General features: G+C 50.4%; 1 protein-coding gene across 10 annotated transcripts in view; it reads right to left on the bottom strand.

The window, feature by feature from the left end:
- Nucleotides 1-20,025, bottom strand: part of RREB1 (ras responsive element binding protein 1) — a 180,986-nt gene that overhangs the window by 128,492 nt on the left and 32,469 nt on the right. For 3 of the 10 annotated variants that reach the window (XM_032647977.1, XM_032647975.1, XM_032647966.1), the window contains exon 1: nucleotides 9,122-9,474. The exons of 1 other annotated variant lie outside the window; for it this stretch is intronic. The gene's annotated coding sequence lies outside the window, so the exon portion shown is untranslated. Of the gene's footprint in view, nucleotides 1-7,931; nucleotides 8,116-8,319; nucleotides 8,339-9,121; nucleotides 9,475-9,802; nucleotides 10,032-20,025 lie in introns of those variants that run through there. 6 more of the 10 variants (XM_032647976.1, XM_032647967.1, XM_032647972.1 and 3 more) reach the window with 5 other exon arrangements.

A 20,025-nucleotide genomic window follows, 5' to 3' on the forward strand; every position in this document is an offset into this window, starting at 1 on the left:
TATCAGGTAAGCATGTCAAGGAATATTTAAAGGTAGCAATAATGTACTTTTTTTTTTTTTTTTTTTTTTTGCGGTACGCGGGCCTCTCACCGCTGTGGCCTCTCCCGTTGCGGAGCACAGGCTCCAGACACGCAGGCTCAGCGGCCATGGCTCACGGGCCCAGCCACTCCGCGGCATGTGGGATGTTCCCGGACCGGGGCACGAACCCGTGTCCCCTGCACCGGCAGGCAGACTCTCAACCACTGCGCCACCAGGGAAGCCCACAATAATGTACTTTTAATCAACTAGGATTTTACCTCGTATAAAGGATACCAAGACCTTGCAATTTAAAAAGAAAAGAAATGGTAATTCCTTATTCGAAAAGGCAACCTACCCAGATAGTTACAAACATAAAGGTATAAACGGATCCATAAGCGAAACGCCTCTCTCTCACCCCATCCTTATGGTATCTCCCCTATTTCTGAAGACACAGGTACCTCTTTTAGAAGAAAGTTAAAAGATTTTGCGATGATTTTGTGTACTCAGGGTTTTTTGGGGTTTTTTTTAACTATGAAGTCTCAGCATAAAGGAACCTCCCCTAAAACAGTGAAAATGATTCTTTCTGTAAATACGATCTATACTCAACTTCCATCACGTACATACATATATTGCTCGCGCACATACAAATAAAGCAAGATCTGTACCCTGTAGGTTTCTGGTTTGCACTTTATTTTAAATCCAAGGAGTTACAGAAAAAAAAGAAAAGTTAAATTATACACGGACCAACACTCCTATTAACTCACACCACTAATGAAACAAAAATCTAACTAAGCAGAGAAAGTGGGCCCACACATTGGAGTTCAGAAATGATTTTGGTCTTTGATCTGTGTGCCCATCTCTCCTATTTAATATAAACTTCAAACCAAGAGCCATGAAAAGTGGTTATAATTAGTAAGGGCCCCAGTGTGACAGCTTTTAGTGCAATCAGGCATTAACAACTCTTTTTTTTTCCTCTTTAATTTTGAGTGAATTAAGCTGAGCAAACTTTTATTTTAAAATTTCTGTAATTCAAAATGCTTTCCCACCAGTGTGCACTTAGCACCCAATTTCTGCAGGATGGGTCTGCTGGAAAACGATAGTTTACTTCTGTTTCCTTCTCTTAATTTGTACTGATACTTAGGACTTAGCTTCCAAATTATATGTGCCCTTCTCCAAAAATAAACTGCGCCTCTTCAGAAAAACTCTGGCTTTTTTATATTCGAAAATGGATCCAACAATAATTATTGAATGAGCATCAACTACGCAACCCTTGAGCTAGGTACAAAAGATGGAAAAATATGATTTGAAGTTGCTGCCCATTCTCCAGGTGGGGAAAACACGCCAACGGGTAAATTACAACAGACAGACCCGGCCAGATGGGGTAAGGGTTATTCTGGATGGAGGACCTGATTCTCCCTGCAAGAGGCGGTGTTTGAGATGGGTCTTGAAAGAAGAGTTGAGAAATGTTGTGTGCAAGGAGAAGGGGATGGGGACAAAACAGAATGAACACTCCACGGAAAAGCAGAAGCAGGACGAACTCCTTCAGTGTGGCAGTGGCCTGCAGGGAGAGTGAGAAGGGCTAAAACTAGGAAGGCAGTCTGGGAGCTGCCGGTGGAGGTCCTCGTGTGCCAAGTTGAGGAGTTTGGATTTCTTCCTGCGGACAACAGGGGGCCATGAGATGTTTTTCAGCAGCAGGCAAACCCCATGTGCAGCTATAGTGTTCAAGCCGAGTGGAGGGCAGACTGGAGGAGGGAGACAAAGGGGGCAGGAAATTGACTTGGGAGGCGCTTGTGACATGATGAGGGCCTAGGTCAGGACAGTGGGGCAGGCAACACCAGGGTCAGACTGGACCAGGGTTTCGAGGAGGGTCTGGTGACTGCTGGCAGCTGAGAGAGAGACCAGAGTCAGGGACTGGCCTGGGAGGCTGGGTGGACGGTGAGTTTCAGCTCACCTTCTAGAAGTGGGGGAGAGACTTTTCTTCCTGCAACTTCCCTCCAACGCACCTGCAGGGGATCCCCAGCCGGGGAAAAGTTGTAAACGGAGAGGGGGAGCAGGGACCGCCCGGTTTACAGGTTGGAGGAGAGGGCGGCAAAGCACCAGAAGCACAGCTCTTACTACACCAGGCGTGGGCTGGCGAAGCCGGCTTCCAAGCAGGTCACTGACATCATCAGCCCGGAGGGACGTGAACGGGACCCTGACAGTCTGTCCTCGGGTTAGGATGTAAAGAAAGCTGCCTGTAAGCGTTTAACATTTCTCTTAGGTAAGTGGGAGCCCAGACCGTTCTGGAATCATCCCCCTCTCTTCCTGCCTTTTCTTCTTGCTCCCCTCCTGCCTGTAAGATGGGGGGTGGGGTGGACCAGGACAAGGGTCAGGCAAGTGGCACCTGTGGCTAAAAGATGGCTCCTGCCACTGTCCTAGACATGTCTGGCCCGAGGAAATGCAGTTTAATGTTTGTACACCACATTTTATTTTTCTTTCAGTCAACCACCTTTCCGTGCATCTGAGGTCCGCAAGTCCCCAAAACATAAAATCACCACCGTCTCTTCCCTTGATCCCTCCCCAACCTTCCCGGGTAAAGCAGCAGCCTGCCAGCCACCTGCTCAAGAGGAGATACACGGACAGAAGACCAGGCTCCCACCACTGCCCTATAAAAAGGGTGGAGAGGGCTTCCCTGGTGGCGCTGTGGTTAAGAATCCACCTGCCAATGCAGGGGACATGGGTTCGAGCCCTGGGCCAGGAAGATCCCACATGCCGCAGAGCAACGAAGCCCGTGCGCCACAACTACTGAGCCTGCGCTCTACAGCCCACGAGCCACAACTACTGAGCCCGCGTGCCGCAACTACTGAGCCCACACACCTAGAGCCCGTGCTCCGCAACAAGAGATGCCACCGCAGTGAGAAGCCTGCGCTCCGCAACGAAGAGTAGCCCCCACTCGCCGCAACTAGAGAAAGCCTGCGTGCGGCAACAAAGACCCAACGCAGCCAAATAATTAATTAATTAATTTTTTTAAAAAAAGGTAGAGATGCATGTAAGAATTTTGCAAAAACTTAAGAAAACAAAATAAGGGAGACTCCAAGGGCAAAAAACATTAACTGTCAAGCAAGTAAGGGCTAATTCAAACACAGCAAAAAAATAGGGGAGGTAGGGGGGTACCCTCCACATAACTTCAACCACGAGAGAGAAGTGGCAGATGACAGCGCCGGAGCTAGTTACCTAAATAAGTGAGGAAGTACCACCTACCAGAGCAGCTCCCCAGCGCCAACATATCTGGTTTGTTTTAGAAGCAGACGAGTTCTGGAACTTTTATTTACTACAGGGTTTTTAAATATATGTAACGCCACTTAAATGTTTTCCCCGACCCCCAATCTTCTGTGAAACCTTGAACTTGCCAACCACAGCACCTTACAGGCCTGTAAGGAGAGCTTACTCGCTCTACGAAATTCCAGATCCCCAAATATGCCACGTGCAGTACAGTGAGAACGCCAGGCTGCTTGCACACGTGACACAGGCCTTGACTCCTGTACCTTTAAAGCAGGCTTTCTTACCCTCCACCTACTGACATTTGGGACTGGATAATCCTTTAGCTGTGGGGCCTTCAGGTGCATTGTGGGATGGGCAGCAGCACTCCTGGCCTCGACCCACCAAAGGCCAGTCGCACCCCCCTCCCCCAGCAAGGCAATCAAAAGTGTCTCCAGACTTTGCCAGATGCCCCCGGGGGCGGGGAACCACCAAGCTGAGAACTACTGCTTTAAAGGGGGCATCCAAAGCTTACCACCTGCCTTTCCCTTAAAATCCATCCCTAGGTGAACTCCCTGAAGAAGAATTTGCTAGCCTGTCTGTCTCTAGGCGCTCGAAGCAAACATAAACTCTGCCCGAGTACTGGAGTTGTACACCATTCTGGAAAGGAAATCCAGAGTGGATACCCACAACGCTTCCTGAGCTTAAAATACACCACTTTCTTCCATATATAGATTTTGACTTTCTGGAACATTTATTTTATCCTTACAATGATCCCACGAGGTAGAAAACCTACTGAAAAGAACGCCTATAATCACGTTCATCAAGAGAAATGCTGGCAAAGGCTAAAAAGTTTCTTTTCCAATTGCCTTACATCTTCAAATTCAACCACAGCATTATTGTGAAAGGATCTGGCCTCATTTAAAAAGCACACACACAGATAAACAGGCCCTGTATATTTAATGCTCTGTCTTCTGAGGCCAAGCTGACTTGGAAAAGCAGGTGTTGTTTGGACTGAGGCTGGGGCTGGGTGTTCTGGGTCCTGGACCTGATTTATTACTAGCCACCGGGTGGAAGTTGGCACAGCTGGAAAATGGGTTAATACACCCACCCAGCCCTCACCATGCTGCTCTGGGGATCAAATCCGAACCTTTGTTCAAGGCCTTCACAAAAGCAGGGTGCAGTTAACTTCGTCCAGAGTCTGCCCTAACGAAAAATGAAATTTCACAAGTAGTGAAACCACTAAAAGCCTCCAACGTTCTTAAAGCCATCTTACCCCGCAGTCTCTGAAAGAGGGGGTAGAGAGATGAGATACCAAGCTAGCCAGGGGAAAAACAAATAGAGCCATTTAAAAGCTTTATCTAATTACCCCCACTGAGACTTTTTCTCTGCAGTCTGGCTGGCTGACAAAGAATGTGGTGGGGCTTTTGACTGGGCTTTCTCCACCCTATCGGGACCACCCGCCCTCCCCGAGTCTGAAAGGCCCGCAGGAGTAGCCCGTACCCAGACGCTGGGACTTTACAGAGGCTTTCAAGTTCTATTAGCAAGGCTTGTTTGAATCACACTGAACAAACAGTCTCCACCCTCTCCCACTTCTTTTGTCTAAAGCACCTATTCACTGGCAGCCACCTTTATTGATGGGCAGACTGGCTCACCTGTGCCCAAAGTACCATCAGAAACAAGATGCACCAGTAGTTGGAAGGGAGAGCTCCCTGCGCCCTCCTCCCAGGCTCCCCACCACCACCACCCCCATCTCCACCAACCAACGCCAGCTACACTCGGACAGGGACACCCAGGGAAGGTGACGAGGGAAACAGAGACCAGCACAGTGGTGACCCTGTCCCAGAGGACAACTAACAGAAAAGGAAAACGTCTGTCACCCTCGCGCCCCATCTTCCTCACTCTCCCACCTCGGTCATCATGAAAACAACGCAGATGGTTTTCCTCTCTGTATTCTGCCTTCCAGGGGAGCAGGGGAAATTAAAAATAAGTGATGCATTTCAGAAAGCACATCGTATGCCTGCCTCTGCGTTTCAGATGGTACACCTTTTACCTCTGATTTATGGGGAGGCCCCCAAGGGCGTGGAAATCACAGGCTGACCCCTGCTTTTTGAAGACAGCCATAGCCATTTCTACTCCAAAACCACTTTCTAAGTCCAAAAGAGAGAAAACTCACTTACCCTGCCTCCTCCCCCCACACCCCCAAAAAACCCATCTAATTTCTTAATTATATTTGGCTATAAAAAACATTACTCAACTTGGCCTGTTCAGTAGGTCAGATGTACACAAGTAATCTTGAGGAAGGGAAACTTGTGAGTTACAGTGAGCTTGCCTTTCAACCAAGAGAGGATGGTTACTAACCATGGCTTCGGTTAGATTGCAACCCTTTGATCTCACTGAAAACCCCCAAGATCCTTAAAGTGTTGCTTTCCAACACTTGGTTCCAAAGATACTCTACACCTAATGTAATGATTTTCAAAAAGGTATTAGGAAGTGTTCTGAAATGAACTGAGACGGGGAGGTGGAGTGAAAAGGAGGAGCCCTATAAAACTTAATCTAATCTCAGTAAAGGGGGAAGACCATTGTCCTATGATCAGGAGACTATATTGCCTTCGTTCTATTGATACTCTATTGCATTTCTATCTTTTGAATACAAACCTGTTTAATAAAGAGCAAAAGAAGACATCACTTCATGGGTTAGGTAGGTTTTCCAAAACGAACTAAACAATCTGTTATTAATCAATGAAATAAGGTGATGTTACACACCATTTCCTTGGGAGGATTTAACCCGAACACACAGGTAGCAGGGAAGAAGTCCACCCAGACAAGCTGCCATCTGACACCAGAGTTGGTCAGAGAGCGTGAACTTCAATTCAAAGACACTTACAAAAGAGAGATGATTTAAATGTGATAACAAAAACAAAACAAAATTAACATCCTACTTTCCTAGGTCAAAGGACATGGAGAATTCAGAAATTAATTAAATCTAGTTAAATAATGGAAAAGAGGGAAGGACTCCCTTTCAAAAATGCTTTGGTTAATTTTAGCATCCTTCTGTTTCGCTGCTAAGCAACCCTTATCCTATGACCTTTTAAGCACCACCTACTTTTCAAAAGGATAATGAATAGAAACATCAAAAGGATTCACTTCTGACTACTTCTAGTGAGCACATTTAATCAATTTCTGTAGGAGGTAAGATTTATATTAATTATGCCATATAAAACCCTAGACTGGTAGAATTTCTTCTTAGTTTCATTAACCAGGAAAGTTCCTTCACTGAAGATAATAAGTGATGTTAACAACTGAGCATAGCACAGCTAGCAAAAACTTCCAAACTGATCTTAGCAAGTGGACCAGCACAGCAGTTCAAAATTCAGTAAAAATGCAAGCCACGTAATGGCAACTACGTAGGGCCCGGCATACAGCAGGGAACCAACCAATCAATAACTGTTGATGGCATGCCGACTAAACTAGGTAGGTTTATTTTCCTCCTTCTAAAATAAAAGACCCTTCCATCAAAAGGTCATTTGTTAGATGATGCAGATAGTCAGGAATGGATGCCCCCACCTGTGCCAGCTGAGTCAGACCCATCTTCCCCATCACACAACAAACACTTGTCTGCCATAAGGGCTGAGGCTCTGAATTTCTGATGAGAAAAAAAGTGGTTTCTAGAAAAACGCAGAGAATGATATGCCATAGAACAGTACACATCAGCAGCATTTCTTAAGAGTATCACATAACCAGCAAATCCTCTTTAAAAACAAAACATCCTAAAACGCGACCTGTTTAGCAGTATTTTTAGGAGTTATAAAACAGTGCAAGTTCATTAACAACCTAAAATGGACCACAACGTAAACAAATAACCAAAGCAAAGGGCTCTCCCTTTCTTTTGTAAAAGTGGGGGGGAGTGGGAAGGAAGGTGTTTTTTCACACATTTAAAACTTGATAAAAGCCATTCAAATGTTTAATTCATCAGTGTAACCAAAACTCAAAACACATCAAAGCAAGATCCATCAGCGGTACCCAGAAGCTCCCTCCAAAGGGCAGTGGCTCACCTTTACATAAATTGCTTGAAGAATAATTTGAACCCATTCCTTCAAAAGTTCTGTGTGACTCTTGAAGGAAGAACTAAACGTTTAAAAAAAGAAAGCGAGAGAAAAAAAGAAGTTTCAGCCAAGGCTTCAACCTCTAACTTAAGACTTCCGGGTTACATTATGTCTTAGACCCGTACCTGCCTACTCAAAAAGGCACCAGACCTAGAGGATGCTTTTAAGGGCCATGGGAAGAAGAAGAACAAAAACAAAAACCCCAAAACAAAACAAAAACCATTCTTTTCTTTGCAGTTCCCTTTTCTCCACTTTCCACATCAATTAAATTTATTTCAGAACACACTCAGGCGCATGCACGCGCATGCACGCACCACTGCCTATCTAAAGAAAACGACCTCAAAAATATGGGATGCACGTGAACAACTCAGCCTTTGCACAAATCACCTCAAGCCTCCTCTTCAAGACAGAAATACCTCGCTATTTCCAGCATCCCTATCCAACGGGCAAACTTTATTTCCACTGGCTTTTAAACCTAAACGCTAAAACAAGCACGGGGTGAATTTTTCTTCTGGTGAAAACCATCGGACAGGTTTTTCAGCATATCCCAAAGTGATATTTTTTACTCACCTTCCTATCTCTCTCCACCACCACCATCCCCAAAAAAGAAGCCGAAAAAACTCCAAAGTGCCCCGAATGTGTCCTGCTGCTGGCTCTGAAGCCGTGTAGAATTTCGTAATGGAATGTGAACTGCTCGTCCGGATCTGGGCTCACGTTCTATCTTCTAACCAGTAAGGAGCGAGGGAGGGCAAATCTGCTGAGCAAGGAGAAATACTTTCCTGCTCTTTTATAACCCATCGCGGATGCACCGCGGACGCTGGACGCGAGCTGCACGCGGCGCCTGTCAACCCGCCTGCCGGTCCCCGCGCCCCTCCTCTGCCCGCCCCCCCCCCACCCCGCCGGAAAAGAAAAGTGACCCCACCGAGAAGTGGGCTCGGCCGCCGCGCCCCTCACCCACGCGCCTCCCGGGCCCCGCGGGCGGCGGGGAGCGAGTCCCCACATCCTCGACGCGACCCTCGGCCCCGTCCAGAAAACACGCCGCGTCCAGGGAGGGGGCTGGCGACTGGAAGGACCTCCCCTGCTCCTTAGCAACCAACCATTAAGGTCGCAGTTTCCTAAGAGACCGCGAGCGGGGAGGGGGCGCGGGGGACCGGGCCGAGGCGGGGGGCTGGGGGCTCACTGGATCTTCAGCCCCTCGACGCCGGCCCCCCCCACCCCAGCCCCTGCTCGGCTCTGCGAGCCGGGACGGGAGGAGACAGAGAAGACCCACAACTCGCAAAAAAATTGGTCCAGCGGGCAGCGGACAAAAGTTTCCGAGCGCGCTCCACAGCTGGGCGGCGAAGCTGGCCCCGGCGGCCAGCCCCGCCTCGGATGCTCCCGGCCTCCTTCCTGTGCTCGTGACGGCGCCGGGCGCCGAGGTTCCCCCCCCCCCCGCCCCCGCGATGCAGGCTCCGCTCCACACCGATGGCTCCCACGAAAACACGTACACCGCCAACGGAAGGGCAAGGGAACAATACGCGCGGACGCGACCCCCCCCCTGCCCAGTCACCCGGGGGCGGTGGTCGGCGTGACCACCAGCCACGAGCCGAGAACGGCGAGGGCGCTGGGCTGCCCGCGGCCCCCTCCCGGCCGGCGCCGTCCGCCCGGGAGGATCAAAGTCCGCAGAGCAGGGCGCGGCGGATGCTCCCACCGCGCGGCCCCGGCGGGCACCCCCGAGCCAGTACCCCCGGCGGGCACCCCGAGCGGGCACCCCCGGATACCTTGCGGCGGCGGGCGGGCGCCGTCATCTCCGCGCTCTTCGGCCCGAGAGGGACTCGAAAGTATGTAGGAGAAAAGTTTCCCCTCCCACATGGGGGGGAGGATGTCGGGGGAGAGAGGGCGGAAGATGGAGAGCAGCGCTGGTAAGATGTTTCTGGCCGGCGGTGCGCGCACCATCCGAGTCCCGGCGGTGCTGGTTAAAATAAATTCCGCGGCGGGTGCGGCGGCGCGGGTCGGGCCGGATTCCTGCGCTCGGACGGCTAATATGGATGCGCATCAGGTCCTGGCGGCGGGGCGCTGCAGCGGCCGCGGCGGCTCGCGCTGGGAGCTGGTTGGCAGAGCCGGCAGCTCGGGAAGGGGAAAAGGAGCGGAGGAAGGGGAGGAGGAGGAGGAGGGGGAGGGGGAGGGGGGGGAAGAGAGGAGGAGCGGCCCGGCGCGCAGCCGGAGGGGAGAGGGCTGCCCAGCTCATCCCAGGCCGGCCCCACCGCCCCGAGCGCACGTAGCGCGCCGTGGGGCGCTCGGGTCCTCGGCTCCGGGAAACGCTGAGTTTCAAAAGTACAACGCGCTCTGCAGACTTCACCCTCCCCATCCCCAAAAGTTCTTTAAAAGGTCGCTCCCGCTCAGCCCCAGACATCTCGCTGCCACCCAAGGACCGCGAGCCGGAACCTCGGGCGCGTACTTACGGCCGGGCAGGGCGCTTGGCTCCCAGGCATGATGCAGTGGGGACCGGTGGGCTTCGGGGAGAGAACGAGGAGAGATGCAAACTTGTTCCGGAAAAGGAATCAAAATGGCGTTTCTGGATGTGCAAAGTTCATCAACTCCGCAGTCACTTCCCCTCCTCCTCTTCTCCCACAGGGAGGGAGGTGGGCGAGGAGCAGGCGACCCCGGCGCCCCAGCCGTCGTCCCGGCCCCCGCCTCGGCCCCCCGCCCCGCTTCCTCGCCCGCACGCTCGGAGACTCGCTCTCCCCCTCTCACCCTGATAAGTAGACACATCACGTGTTGCGCCTGCGACTCTCCTGGGGACGTGTTACTGAGCGGCGGCGGCGGCGGCGCTCGGGCTGGGGGGGGGGGGGGGACCGCGGTACCCGCTGGTCCCCACCGCAGCCCCCGGCCCGATTTTAGCGGGCTGACCGCATTTTCCATCCCGGGATGGATGGAGGTGCAGTCCCCCACCCCACCCCCACCGCAGCCCCAGGTTTGCCCCGCGCCCTCCGCAGGCGCCCCGGGCCAGGGGAGGGCCGGGCAGCCCCGGGGGAAGGGTCCCGGCGGCCGCAGCTGAGCGCCGTCCGACCAGCACAGCGATCGCCGGCCGGCCACCCTCTTGGACCACCGCGCCCCCTCCCCTCCGGCCCCTCACTGCGGGCGACTCCCCGCCCCTGGCTTTCCATCACTTCGCTCAGTGGTTTGTTTCACTATTTTAACGGAGGACAGGGAAAGGCAGCGATGCCTGGGAAGCGCGAGAGGGGCGCCTCGGAGGCCGGGAGGGGGTGCCATGGGGGGCGGGGGTGCCTGGCCCGGCGCCGCCCCTCTTGCTCTCAGAGGCAGACGGGAGGGTGAACCCCACCCGTGCGATTCCCTCTCCACGCGGTCCTCGCTCTGCATCCAGGTGGGACAAGCCGACGATGGGGCGGGAGATTAAGGAACTGGCGCTTCACCCCGCCCCCAACTTCGGGCTGTTTCTCTCCCAGGGCCGGTCCTTCTCGCTCTGGGGCTGCCGCCCCGGGAGCGTATTCTCCATCCAACAAATTCAACGCTGACTTGGCTTTTGTCACCTTCCCTTCCCCACACTCCACAGCTGATGCTGAAGCGGGGTGGGGGGGGGCTGCCTTGCCCCCAACGGGCCGCCACTGTGTCCCCACCCCACGATGGCACGGCTGATGCTGTGTCATCCACGTCGCCCTCCGAGGCATCAGGGAAGCCACATGCAATATCTCTTTCTCTCAGAGGGCTCCTGTTTCAACTCTGAAAAGCAGGGGCCCTCCTCCGAGCCGCGCTCCGTCTCCACGGCTCCAAACACCAGCTTCGCCCAGGCTGCGGCGGCCCAAGTTATCACCGAGCCCAGAGAAACCAGGCCTGGGCTTTGCTTCCTGCATAAGGCAGCTGACATGTTTCCAACTGTTAATACTTTTCCTACTGAGCTTCTGAAAGGGGCCTGTTGTTGTCAGCCTTTTGGAAACATCTTCAGGCAGATAAGGGTGATTGTGGTTGCAGAAAACAAACACCACCCGCTCCCCAAATTCTAAAGATGGGGGGCCTCTTGTCTAGTTGCAGAGAACGCTACTGCAGAATCATGCGTTTGAGGCTTGTTAAGCAAGATGATGTCACACATGCAGAAAGCTGGCCACTATGTACTGGCTGTGACCTTTGACCCTCTTTCACGCCAACTCTTCTGAGTACCCTTGCACACCATACAAAGTTGTAAGCCCAATCACAGGCCTTTAATTTGAGGCCTTTAGTTGAACTCTGGTGTTCAGGGCTGCAGACAGAAGTGTCTACTTAGGGATGGACTAAATGGATGGGTCCTGGCCAACACAGAACTCTCTAGAACCAAGCAAAAGCAGCTGGACCATTACCTATGACTTGAGATAATCAGCCACCCAAGAGGGAACTGATTCAGCTGGCTGTTTCTCTGACGTCCAGAGTCATCAAAATTAAGTTTTCAGAACCTGTTATGTTTCCCAGGGTCTACTGTTTACTGAGGAAAACTCAACCCAGGGAAACGTTAGCAGTTGCATTTTTCTAAGCCTCCCCTCCACCCCAACCCCATGTCCCCATTCAGGGAGTTACCTTTCCTGGTGTCCCCATTGAGGAGTAGGTTTTGAGTAGGAACCATAACAAAGTTGGAATTTTGCTTGTAATTTAGCTTATTCTGTAAAATACATGCAAACCTGCAAAGCTACATGATTTTTCCTGACCTTGATAATGTCACCTAGGTAATACTGGCAACCTTTTAAGTTGAAAAAACAGTCTAAAAGTAACTTTTGAAAGTTGAATTCTAATGATACTGAGCTCTGTGTTCATCTTTTCTAGCTAATTCATAAACTTGGCAGTCAAACGAGCCGTCCAAAGGTCTGTTTGTCCATATTACATATAAATATCATTGACCCAACAGATATTTATTGAACATCTAATAGGTAAAAAAGAGTCATGCTGTTAAAACCATGATGAGTTGCCACTTCACACCCACTAGGATGGCTGTAATAAAAAAGACATAATAACAAGTGTCGTCAGGGAAGTGGAGAGATGGAACTCTCGCACACTGCTGGTGAAAATGTAAAATGCTACAGCCACTTTAAAAAACAGCTTGACAGTTCCTCAAAATGTTAAGCAGAGAGTTACCATCTGACCTAGCCACTCCACTCCTAGGTACATAACACAACACATGAAAACAGACATCCACACAAGAACTTGTACAAGAATGTTCACAGCAGCGTTATTCATAGCAGCTAAAAAGCAGAAACAACCCAAATAGCCATCAACTGATGAGTGGATAAACAAAATGTGGTACATCCATACATGGAATATTATTCAGCCATAAAAAAGGAAAGAAGTACATACTACAACACGGATCAGTTTGTTTTTTTTTTTTTTAACACGGATCAGTTTTGAAAACACACTAAATGAAATAAGCCAGACCCAAAAGGACAAATATTGTTCTGATTCTGTTTATATGAAATGTCCAGAATAGGCAAATCTTTGGAGACAGGAAGTAGATTAATAGTTACCCAGGGCTGAGGGTTTGGAGGGAAATACGGATTGACTGCTAATTGTGTGACATTTCTTTTGGGGGTGATAGAAATGTTTTAAAATTGATTGTGGTAATGGTTGAACAACTCTGAATATACTAAAACCATTGAACTGTACGCTTTAAATGGGTGAATTGCATTCTTTGTAAGTTATACCTCAACAAAGCTGATATATATATATTCCATATATATATATGGAATTGTGAGATTATATATATATATATTCCATATATATATATATATATATATATATATATATATATATAGGTTCTGTAGTGGAGAAGTGATACAAAAATGGATAATTTATAATCCATGCCTTAAAAGAGTTTACAGGCTAATCTCTGCATCCATAAGAAGTAATCATGAAATGCAAGCCAACATTTAATAAGAACCATTAAATAGGTACAAAATTCAGAGGTTCCAAGAAAAGAGAGCACTTCAAATAAGAGTCATTGGGGAAAATTTCACAGAAGAGAAAGCGATGGGGCTGAGCCATGGACAATGGCTAGAAATTTCGTGTATGGAGATGGGGATTAGAAATAGCAGATGCAAAGGCACAGTGGTGGCAAGTTATGAGCCCTGTTCAGAGACCAGTAAGGATTCCAGTGTGTATGGATGATAACCCATACAGCAATAGCAGATGATAAGAGTGAAAGTCAACAGGCTGAGGCTATCCCACAGAGAACTCTGAACACCATCCATGGAAAACCTCAGGGACGAGGGCCTGAACTAGGGTGGAGCAGGGAAGGGATAGAGAATAGCTGATCAGGAGCCACTTCAGAGGAAGAACTGATAGAAAAGCAGCTGGTGGGCCGGGAATGGGGGTGAAGAAGTGAGAGCCAAGATGATGCCTGGGTCCCAGCCAGATGGAGAGAATGAATGACTAATGAGAAAGTCAGAGGTAGGAGCCCATTGGAGGTGGAAGGTGACAAAGCAGGTGACATCGAGCTGGAAGTAGAAATAATGGAAACCATAGAGCTATGCCATGGAAGAGAATCGAGGAGAAAAAGGATGTGGATGTTGGAGAAGGCCCCTAGGATGAGGTGACACGGTCCGCTGAATCTCATGAGACGTGGAGGTGTCCCAACCCCACCCAAAGGAGGGGGCAGGGCGCTCCAGACAGAGGGAGCGGTAAGTAGCAAGCACAAGGGCAGAGAGGCGTAAAACAAGGTCAGTTTCCAGAACTGCAAATACCTGACTCTGTGGCTGGACCAGAGGGAGGAAGGGACGCAGCCAGAGATGAAGCTGGAGAAATTGCCCGTGGGCCAGATGGCCGAGAGCTCCGGGCACACCGTGGAGCTGACCTGTGCTTTATCCGACGCCGAGCCCCTGAAAGGGCTTAAGGAAGAGGTAGACAGAGCCTCCCTCGTGGGAACATGAAGAAGGGTCTGGGAGACTTGGGATCAGAAGGCTAGTTAGGAATTAATAGAAGAGCCCACCTAAGAAATAATAAGGACCCTGTCAGCCGCTGGCTATAGAGGTGGAGAGGAATGGATTGGTTTGAGACAGAATTAGGACACAGATGCAATAGGATTTGACCAATTTGATATGGGAGAGAGGAAAAAAAAATCCCTCTGGAGCACTGACCACGGGGCGTGGCATCAAAAGAAGGGAAACCAGGCTTCCCTGGTGGTGCAGTGGTTGACAGTCTGCCTGCCGATGCAGGGGACGCGGGTTCATGCCCCGGTCCGGGAAGATCCCACATGCCGCAGAGCAGCTGGGCCCATGAGCCATGGCTGCTGAGCCTGCGCGTCCGGAGCCTGTGCTCCGCAACGGGAGAGGCCAAAACGGTGAGAGGCCCGCGAACCGCAAAAAAAAAAAAAAAAAAAGAAGGGAAACCACTCCAGCATCGGCAGAATGACACATGACAAAGCAGGGGTTAAAGTAAAAAGAGGGGGACAGACAGAGGGACTAGAGGTGGGAGGTGGTGAAGAAGATGGAATCCCCTGGCCTTGGTCCCAACTGCTTTGGAGCGAGAAGAGACTTGAAAAAGACAGCTTCCCCGGTCTTGGTTTGGGACCCGGGTTGGGGGGTTGGTCCATGCATCATGGCGGGGTGGGGGGAGTAGGCGGTGGTGTGTGGAAGATGCGAGGAGGCTGGACCCAGGAAAAAGGCCTGGAGAGACATCTGGGGGCCAGAGAGGATGGGAAGTAAAAGGCTAGAGGCTAACCCCAGGGAAGTGCCTGCCATGAGGTGGATGCAGAGGAGGGGTGACAAGTGCTCTCAGTCTCTTTCCTCTAAAGGACCAGAACAGCTGGGGCGGGGAGTGCTGCCTTAAAAGAAAAAAAAAAAAAAAAAAAAAAGGTTGTCAATGGCGTTAAATCACAGAGACGTCAAAGCAAGTAGCTGAAAAGGGGGTGAGATCTGAGAAAGTAAATTGATTTGAGAGAGGAAGGCAAAAGCCAGAAAGCGAGGGTTAAGGAGTGATGGCAGGAGAAGAAGTGAATGAAGGCCTGAAGGCTGAGAAGTTAGGTGACAGAAGGAGGGGCGAGAAAGGAAAGTGACAACAGCAACATAGTAGGCAGCTAATATGTACTGAACACCTACTATGTGCCAGGCGCTGCTCTGAGGGCCCCCTGTGAATCATCTTGCTTAACCCCCCTCCAACCTGGCAGGTGCCTTATCACCCCCATCCTACAACTGATGAAACTGAAGAGTCCCAAGGTCCCCAGGCCGGGATGGCTGGGACCTGGCAGAGCTGAGCTAAACCCCGGGACCCACTCCTTCCTTGCTGTCATCACCCCTGCTGCTGTCAGTCAATCGAGAATTAAATAGTTTGCTAACAAAAAATGCCTACTTGATTGTCTTGACTAATCTGAATAAAAAACACTCTGGACCGGAGTTTGGCAGAAGGGCCAGTATTGTCTGTGCCGTCTTAACAAGGATTTAATTGGAAAGATAAGCAAATGACCAGCTTTCAGTATTGCTAATTTGGTTTATAACCATCCCTCCCGCACATAAACCTCGGGTACAAACCCCTTTCTGTTCTCTATAGACATTTATGTCAACAGGAAAGGAATGTAGATCCAGAGAGAGAGAGAGAATACAGATCTATGAAACAGAGCACAGCTTTTGAAGGAAGGTGTGTATGCGTGTGTGTGTGTGTCTGTCTGCCTGTCTGTCTGTCTGTCTGTGGCAGAGGAGGAATGGTAGGGAGATCAGCCTTGGGGAAAAAGAGGGATAATTAATATCCTGTGACAGGAGGGAAGGGGAAAAGATGGTAGAAACTTAACTACTACATCAGGTTGTGGGAGTTACCATGCGATGGCTTTGACTACGGACAGCAGCAGGGCCGCAGAGCAAGGACAGGGGGCTAAGGCTTGAAGCAAGAAGTCAGGAACTGGTGGCAGAAAAGTTCGGCTCTGCGTTAGCTTCAATGCCACAGAGCCACGGAGGGGACAAAACATATGGTAGGGATTACTGACAGCGGGAAGCTGAAATGAGTAAAATCCATCACAAGGGGGATGACACCAGAAAGGGCCTGAGGCTGTGAGAATGGGGAGTGGCCACGGGCCCCGAGGAAGAAAGGCAGCTTCAGTGACCAGGAGGGCGAGGCAAGGGGTGAGAGGAAGAAGGGGGTCTGAGGGTGGGAAACGGGGATGGAGACCTCGGGGGAGACAGAGAAGCAGAAGACTCTTGTGAGCTGGAGGGAAATCCTACTCGTGGGGCTGAGGAAACAATGCAGGAAGGACAGGACACGAGTCCTTGACAAAGAGGGTCCTCCACTCATGGTGGGACTGAGACTGAGGGCAGGAAGGAGACGGAGAGGAAAAATGTGAAGTCGGTCACTTTGGCTCTCCTGCGTGAGGCTCTGCAGGTGGCGGGGATGCAGATGAGAAGAGGCGGGGGTTGACAGGTGACACCCACATCAGAGGAGGCAGCACGGGCTAAGTAAGCCGTGTTCCCCCAGATGCGCACACTGAAGTCCTAGCCTCCAGTCCCTCAGAGTGTAACTGTAGGTGGAGGTATGGCCTTTACAGAGGTCATTAGGTGAAATGAAGTAATTGGGATGGTCCCTAATCCAGTAGGACTGGTGTCCTTCTAAGAAGAGGAGATCAAGACACACACACACACACACACACACACACACACACACACACACACAGAGGGACGACCAGGTGAGGACACAGGGAGAAGTTGGCATCTTCCAGCCCAGGAGAGAGGCCTCAGAAGGCACCAACCCCACCAGCACCTCGATCTCGGCCCTCCGGCCTCCTCAACTGTGAGAAAATACGTTGCTGCGGTTCCAGGCCCCCAGCCTGTGTGGCTGAGTTACAGCAGCCCGAGCTGACTGATACAAGGAGGGACCCAAAGACGACGGGGCGCCTGGCGTGGAAGGAGAGCGGAACACACTCCAGAGACTCTGTGGCCTCCCGGTCAACTGGGAGAACCAGTCTTCTCGAGGAAAGGCTTTGGGAGGAAGTGACATATCTAAGGACAAACGACGTTTCCATCGGGGGGTCAGAAGTAGGGAATGCGCTGTGGAGAAGCCCGGGAATTCGAGTTTCTTAGGACAAGGGGTGCACAGTCTCAATGGATGGGGCGGCTTGAAAGTCGGGGCCTGTCTTGGCTAATGACTCCTCCATCCCAGCCCTCAGCCCAGGGCCTGGCACAGCGCAGGTTCTCGATGAACACGTTCACACAGTATGCAGAGGTGGAATAGACATGAAGGAGGGGTAGAAATGGGCTGGAAACAGTGGGGAACATAGGGGAAATTCCAATTGTGGGAGGAAGGTCTGCCTAGGATGGGCAAGGCGAGCAGAAGGCTTGAGAGGCAGTGGTGAGATGTCATTTCAAACGTCCAAATCCCCTTAGTAACGTAGCCAATTAGATGCTTCCTCTCAGACAAGCCGTGCAGCATCACAGGGATGGGCTACCTTCATACAACTTCTGTTACCCTCAATACATTATGACTTTAGCTACCCAGATACTCGGGGAATGCATTATTTCTGGTGTTTTTTCCCCTTTTAAAGGTTAAATATTTGGAGCAGATCGTTTTCTAAAATGTATTATGAACTGCCTCACTTTTTCTTCCTCTTCTGAAAAGTCAGAAAGTTAATATCTGCACAAAATGCTATTATAAACTTCAAATATTTTATTGGATTGTCAAATAAAGATAACTTTTTAGAAGCAAGATTTATGCTAGACCACAAGATGGTCGCATCTTCAAGAAACTGTTCATCTGAACAGGCAGGTACTAGCCATTTGCTAGCGTCCCCTAGGCCTCCGCAGTAGATCCCAGTTGGAGGTTTTCGTCTGCTTTTAGCTATTTTTCCTCCCTCACTGTCTGGCTGTGTCTTGTCACTTCTTTCTGACCTCAGTGTGCCTACCAGTAGCAACCTCCTCTTCCCTTTCTAACTGATGGTTTCTAATTTATGTGGTTAGGAAACTGGATAACCAAGATTGCGAGAAATGTGTCAAAAGTAAGTGTAAGGGGCTTCCCTGATGGCGCAGTGGTTGAGAGTCCGCCTGCCGATGCAGGGGACGCGGGTTCGTGCCCCGGTCCGGGAGGATCCCACATGCCGCGGAGCGGCTGGGCCCGTGAGCCACGGCCGCTGAGCCTGCGCGTCCGGAGCCTGTGCTCCGCAACGGGAGAGGCCACAGCGGTGAGAGGCCCGCGTACCGCAAAAAAAAAAAAGTAAGTGTGAGGACCAGCATCTCCTTTTGCTGCCCAGAAGCCAAAAGCTGCTCATGTCCTGATTCTCAGTTGGGCTTTAGATTGATGCATGGTCAGCAGACTTCTCAACCATTAAAGTTGTTTCAAAGAATATCAGGGAAGGTTAAATAACTCTTCTAAGTCAACCTTTCCTCCATGATGTAAGTTTATTGCTTATGGAATTTTTTTTTTTTTTCCTGTGGTACGCGGGCCTCTCACTGCTGTGGCCTCTCCCATTGCGGAGCACAGGCTCCGGACGCGCAGCCTCAGCGGCCGGACGCGCAGGCTCAGCGGCCGTGGCTCACGGGCCCAGCCGCTCCGCGGCACGTGGGATCTTCCCGCACCGGGGCACGAACCCGCGTCCCCTGCATCGGCAGGCAGGACTGTCAACCACTGCGCCACCAGGAAGCCCTGCTTATGGAATTTTTATAATGATTTTAACCTCACCCCTCCACAGAAAGGGCCGTCATCCCTCCTGCCTTCAGACGACGTGGCAGGTATTAGGGGAAAAAACTGCTCTATTCTCACAGGATGCAGAGTCTTTCTTTCCCTAAAAGATGTACTCGGAGTTCAACATTTCTTTGTCAGATAGCGCTCTTTTGTCACGTACCAGAGTACAAATAAATGAAATAAATACTTCCTCAATAAGTAGTAAGTATCTGTACCTTTGTGGGTTCAGTTGAGGGTGGACAGAAGCAAAGTAAAATTTCTGCAGTTTCAGTTTAAGTCCACCCCCAAACGGCAGTCGTCAGTCAAGCTTACTGACAGCGCAGTAGTATTTCCAATAACTCTGGCCACTGGTCCTCCTGCTAACAGACCAAGTCCACATGTTCCCAGGCCAAAGGATCAGAACAGAGTTTTCAACTGTAAAAAGTGCTAAGGAGCTGCAGTAAATCACACAACTAGATAGCCATGAAAGAGGCTGACAATTGCAAACACTGAAAACAATGTGTCTCTCCTAATAGACAGAAGACTCTCTTTCTTTCCCTCAGGAAGAAATAAAGTCATATCTAGTACTTGGGTGTCATTCCACAGTGACTAGGGTGTGGGGATGATTCTGCCCACTGCCTCTAACTCCTACAAGGCAATGGACTCTAGCAATTTCAGGCACTTTTTTCATTGCTCACCTCAGCTACGTAATGGAGTCCATGCTCAAAAAATAAGATATTTCAGAGAGTGTGGGCTGACTACGTTACTTCTTCACGTTACTAAAGAAACCTGACATGCATTACTCATTCATTCAACCAGCGACTGGTTGCACTGATGATGTTCCAGGCTCTGAGTACAATAAAGCACACAGGTTCCCTGCCCCAGTGGGTCTTACAGGCTAAAGGGTTGTTATGTTTTAATGTCCCTATCTTTAACGTCTCTATCAGAGTCAAGGATCTGAAGCAACCATATACAGAATGTGACAGAGAATATAGGTAATTCAAATTTTAAAATGTGAGGGGCTTCCCTGGTGGCGCAGTGGTTGAGAGTCCGCCTGCTGATGCAGGGGACACGG

The sequence above is a fragment of the Phocoena sinus genome, chromosome 11 (genome assembly GCF_008692025.1).
Source record: "Phocoena sinus isolate mPhoSin1 chromosome 11, mPhoSin1.pri, whole genome shotgun sequence".
NCBI lineage: Eukaryota > Metazoa > Chordata > Mammalia > Artiodactyla > Phocoenidae > Phocoena > Phocoena sinus.